The sequence below is a fragment of the Volvox carteri genome (genome assembly GCF_000143455.1).
Source record: "Volvox carteri f. nagariensis unplaced genomic scaffold VOLCAscaffold_97, whole genome shotgun sequence".
NCBI classification, from domain to species: domain Eukaryota; kingdom Viridiplantae; phylum Chlorophyta; class Chlorophyceae; order Chlamydomonadales; family Volvocaceae; genus Volvox; species Volvox carteri.
In genome coordinates this window covers 84,995-89,347 of record NW_003307640.1, presented here as the reverse complement: position 1 = coordinate 89,347, position 4,353 = coordinate 84,995, and positions in this window count along the sequence as shown.

The following is a 4,353-nucleotide window of genomic DNA, read 5'->3' as shown; positions in this document are numbered from 1 at the left end:
ACTGCTTAAGTGTTGATAAGCCCACCTACATTTAAAAAGAATCCCAAAAAATAAGGTTTTTGCCTGATGATGTCGACACAAAGCATGGCGCATCCACACGGAGCAGCCTTACTTTTCGTTCAGTGAGCCACTGGAGCCACTGCCCGCCGACCTCCGCCAGCTCGCTCCCCACAAGGTCTTCTGCCAGCTTCCCAATGTCCTCCTGCCGCTGTCCAAGGAACTCCTGGTGGTAAGAGTCACGTGTGGGTGGCGTGGGAATCTACAACATTCCCGGCATGTACGGTTGGCTCATCACAGCAGGACCCCGTTATCCTTACCCTGAACTTGTTCATCTGCGTTCTGTACAGCCCCGTGGTCCTGCCCCTATGCGCATCTTCCTGGTACCGATCGCCAAGGTCCCCACGCATCTCGCGTGTGTACTTGAACCGGGGCCGCCTGCCACCCCCACGTCCATTGCCACGACCACGTCTGCGGTGCAACAGATGTGCACGCCTTGGGGGTTACCGTGCCATTCACATACACATGCATTTTCACATTGCATCCGTGCTTACTGTGCCTGTGGCTCTCCCTCATCATCCTCAGTGGTGTCCTCCTCTTCCTGCTCCTCCTCCTCCTCCTGCTCCTCCTCCTCCTCCGCCTCCGCCGCCGCCTCCGCCGCCTCCGCCGCCGCCTCCGCTGCCGCAGGCCCACCACCACGGCCACCCCGCCGGCCGCGACCACCACGACCACCACGGCTATGGCTGCCGCGGCCACGGCCCTGCCGGCCCGCGCCACGCCTAGCTCCCCCCCCACGCGTGGGTCCGCGTCCGCGCCTGTGTGTGCCCATAAAGTTGCGTGAGGAGGGGGAAATAACGTCATTCACCATGAAAAGTTGCGTGGAGAGGAGGGAGTAATGTCTTCGCCCGAGAAATGTCTTCGCCCAAGGACGTAACGCCATCCACCATGAAACCAAGGCAAAGTACGTTGAAGTAAGCTTACTGAGGCAGCTCTCCTACTGCATGCTCCACTGCATCCTCGACCTCCTGCCCCGCAGCCGCGACCTCTACGGGATTGCCGCCAAGGCGCGCATTGCCATACATCTGCTCCATTGCGCGCAGCAATACGATATCTATGTTAGGAATATGAGATATCCCAAAGCCGGATAATTTTAGAGCTGGGAAACAGGCTTGATGGAGCGTTGGAGCAGGCTAGATGGAACGGTTGCCTTGCCATACATCTGCTCCATTACGCGCAGCTATATGATATCTATGTTAGGAATATCCGCTATATCAAAGCCGGATAATTTTGGAGCTGGGAAACAGGCTTTATGGAACGTTTGAGCAGGGGAGCAGGGGAGATGGAACGGTTGAGCGAACGTGAGGCTTAATAAAGCTCGCCCACGAGCTCGCCGACGAAATCAAGATGTCCGTCAAAAAATAAAAAAATTGGATTGATTAAAATAATGGGAATTTTATTTGGTGCCAAGTGAATGAGGCGCTTGCACAGTCGGACTGGAAGCTGGTTATTTTGGTCCGGCAGCCGGTCCGGCGATGACCGGAGCCGGTCCGGAATCCCCGTTTAATCATCGGTTAACCTCATAGGTCAAATCTCTAAAGATGCTTAAGAGGAATATCACAATGGAAGCCAATGATGATTTTGTGGGTGGATTTGGGATGCAGCCCACGCAGCCGTCGGACAATAGGCGCAGGATGCACGAGGTCCAGCTGCAGCTATGATGCAGCCAACGAATGACAAGTGAGTGGCATCATCAGCCATTGCACTTGTTCATTAGATGAGCGGTACATTTTAAACGTGCCCAGCAACGTTTGCAGTGCTGCTGGTGATAAGGCCACCAAAGCGTTTGAGGAATTCCTGGCCGTCAGTGGAATGGAATATGACGACTTTGCCGAGTTCTATGGCAACTTGGCAACAAAGGACTTCACCATCGCGACCACGCTCCTCATGCCATGGCTGCAAACCTGGGCAGCACCAAACCCAAGCAACAACCCAAAGTATGATGTTGTCTCATGAGAAGTAGTAAAATTGGGCTTGCATGCTAGACTTTGCAACTGTTTGCTTGCATGATCTGCAGGACTCAAATGAGGGGGTTGCAACCCCATATGGTAAACTTGCTTCAGCAGGCATGTGTACAGAAGCGAGAAACGGGAGCTGCAGACGGCATCATCCACCAAAGCTCTGCCTACGATGAAGAAAGGTGACATAAGCATGATGCCGCTCTGCCTGAGATATGGGTGCCGGTTTGGAAGCCATTGAGGATGGAGGCATATGTTGGCTACTGGCTCATATCACGGGGCATGACACGTGAATAGTGACCACTGGTGAGTTGTTCTCTGGGGGAAATCATGATGTAACAGGTTGATTAAGGCAACTACCGAGGTTTAAACAGGAAGAAGCCGTTGAGGAAGTATGTTGGTTACTAGCTGATACACGGAACTAAGACTTGGGAATGGTGAGATGTTCCCAGCTGTGGAAGTCATGATGGAATGGGTTGGTTTTAGGCAAGTATCCTAGTTCCGACCTGAGTTCGATTCCCGGGCATGCTTTTTCTGCTTGGGAGGTGATAGCTGTAGGGGTAATTGTCATTCATGTGCAAGCAAACAAGGGCAACTGCAGTTTTTGGATTTTGTGTCAAATTACCTCTTGCTGCATATATTCTGTATGGAGTCTCCTATACAGGGTTTGGAGTATTTAACTTCTGATGGGCATGTTTGTCTGTCTACAGGGCCTACCCAGCAACCTGCAGCTGCTGTGGACAACACTACATGCTTTCCCCACCACACATCAGCACGCAGAGTCAGTGGAGGGTTAAAGCAGTAGTAAGGTGTGTGGCATAAAACTGCATTCTAAATTCCACATCACAGTCATTGCAGTTCTTGATGGTCTGACAAAGGTGCTATTGTATGCCCCTGCCTGATCTTTGCTGCATACAGGCTCACAAGCTGCTTGTGGAGGACTGCTGCTGCAGCAATGTCTTGTAGTGTTAACTAACGGCGATAGAGGACTAATACTAGGCATGACTACCAGAAGGTGTTAGGGTGGATAGTGCATGTGACCTATGATGTAGCATGTTTTGAGGCAAATTTTGTTGAGAGATGGATGAGCTGCAGCTGGGTGCACTCAATATGAAACTGTTTGGAGCTGTTTCGAAGCTTCTGCTGCAGCAGCTGCTGCATACAGGCTCACAAGCCGCTTGTGGAGAAGCTACTGCTAGCAACAGCGCTGCTGCACTGTACAGTCACTGTACAGACTTGTCTTGGAGTGTTAACTGACGGTGATGGAGGACTACTTCTAGGCATGAATACCAGAAAGTGTTAGGGTGGATAGAGCGCTTCTGAGCTATAATGTAGCATGTTTTGAGGCAAATTGTTGACAGATCGATGAGCTGCAGCTGCAGCAGCCGCTGTTGTGAAAATGTTTGGTGCCGTTTGGAAGCTGCAGATTGTTTGGAAGCTGCTGCAGCTGCAGCTGCAGCTGCTTCAGCTGAAGCAGGCATTGCATATGGCTTAATTTTGTTACATAGCAGGACTTGGGAATTTCGTATGCATGTAGCTGCTGCTAGGCGACGTGTATATGTAAAATTATGAATCCACACATACATGGTCTATCCCTACCCCTATGGCAGCCAAACGACATGTTATCACTCTGGGAAAGGTTTTCACCCGTAAATTCATGTTTACCCGTAATCACGTGGTCTTCACATGTAATTACCGGCCAAGAAAATTTGTACACATGCTTATTTTTAAGTTGCCAAAGCATTCCTTTTATAAGGAATAACATAGGTGACATTTTGTTGGTTGCCCGTGCTGGAAGTCATCCACAGGTTACATTACCCGTAATCACAAGGTCTTGACCCGTAATCCCCCAAGCCGTAATGCACAGCACCCGTAAAATTTCACGGGCTTAATTGCGACGAAGACGTTTTATGCGTGTGTGTGTGTTACATGGTTGGGGGTGCGTGACCCCATACCTGTAAGACTACCCATACGAGCCGAGGGCCCAAGGGTAATACTACAACGCCTAAAAGACACGGAGGAAAGGAAAACACCGCACATCAGCCCAGACTAGCGTCTAAAGGGGGTAATTGAGTTTCGGTGAGCCCGCATATGTTCCAATATCCTCGCCGCACGTGCGGGTTCCCATTGCATGGCCTCCAACATGCTCTGTTGATGACCGAATCCCTCTTCAGCACGAATATCATTACAGGCTTGGCATTCTATTAACAGGCGTTCACATCCTCAATTCGGCTATTAGTACCACAACAGTGGCAAAACCGCTGCCCCCTGGGGACGTGGTACTTGCCCCTTCATGCTCTGTTTGCCTCCAAAGCCCAGCAACATAAACGAAACTGCATAC